This window comes from Poecilia latipinna, unplaced genomic scaffold, assembly GCF_001443285.1.
Source record: "Poecilia latipinna isolate Pla-1442-1.1 unplaced genomic scaffold, P_latipinna-1.0 Scaffold7, whole genome shotgun sequence".
NCBI classification, from domain to species: domain Eukaryota; kingdom Metazoa; phylum Chordata; class Actinopteri; order Cyprinodontiformes; family Poeciliidae; genus Poecilia; species Poecilia latipinna.
This window is the reverse complement of record NW_015112623.1, coordinates 543604-544530: the sequence shown is the minus strand read 5'-3', so window position 1 is coordinate 544530 and position 927 is coordinate 543604. Positions and strand designations below refer to the sequence as shown.

The window sequence follows — 927 nt, the reverse complement described above, 5'->3', positions numbered from 1 at the left end:
CCCTCCCCAACTCCTCCGCGTCTCCACGGGACCCTGCTGGTGTCGAACAGGCAGCGCGGTGAGAAAATAAGCTTCCTTCTCCTCGTTTCAAATCCAACTGAGTCCGATTGGCTGCTCTTTCTTTCTCTTTTCTCCCCCCACCATCACCCCTTACACGCACACCTCCTCCTCCTCCTCGTCTTTTCAGTATCACCATTTCTCCAGTTCATCGACCCAGCTCGGGTGAGGATAAAAACAACCCAAGAGGCACGCTTGAGAGCTCCTAGCAGACTGCATTCCTGCAGCCTGTTTTGTTATTCCACCTTCTGGCCCTCAGCCTTGATTAGGAGGACCCTGCAGGAGGGGAGAAACAGAGAAGTTAAATATTTAAGGCATGCTACTGCTGCACAGTGAATCAGAGGCATTCGAGTGGCACAAAAAAGGTGGGTATGTGCGAACGTGATGCATAGCGGTGCCACCCTAAAAGGGGCGCCATACGTCGGGATAGCTTATTTCTAGGTTTCTGTTGAAAACCTGCTCGGAAGTGCCTGTATAAAGTATCTGCGAAGACCTCAGTATGGACATCGGGACACTGCGGGGAGGCGAAGGTGGACCCTGCCGTCCACGCTGACGGCTTGCGGGCCTCACGGCGGTGAAGGACCTTGCTTTGTACGAGCTACTGGTGACAGTGAGGTTGTAACCCCGCTGGGAGCTCTACCCCGTCGCGAACTGCCACGAACAATGGGTCTCTTCTTGACAGCGCAGTGACTCACTGCCAGCCCCCCTCCAGCTAGCCGTGAGGGGACCGGGCTATGCCAGGGACACAACAACGAGCCCTCTGTGGAGCAGCAGAGCTGCTGGTCGTTAAAGGGAGTTGAGATATTTCTGATGGTCTCACTTTGAAGGCTCCTGTTATTCACTTACGCTAGCATTTAGACAGCAGTCCTG

The 927-nt window shown here is 54.4% G+C and overlaps 1 protein-coding gene across 1 annotated transcript in view; it reads right to left on the bottom strand.

The window, feature by feature from the left end:
• Positions 1-927, bottom strand: part of chst7 (carbohydrate (N-acetylglucosamine 6-O) sulfotransferase 7) — a 7333-nt gene continuing 6406 nt past the window's right edge. The window contains exon 2 of the mRNA XM_015021911.1: positions 1-333. The gene's annotated coding sequence lies outside the window, so the exon portion shown is untranslated. The remainder of the gene's footprint in view (positions 334-927) is intronic.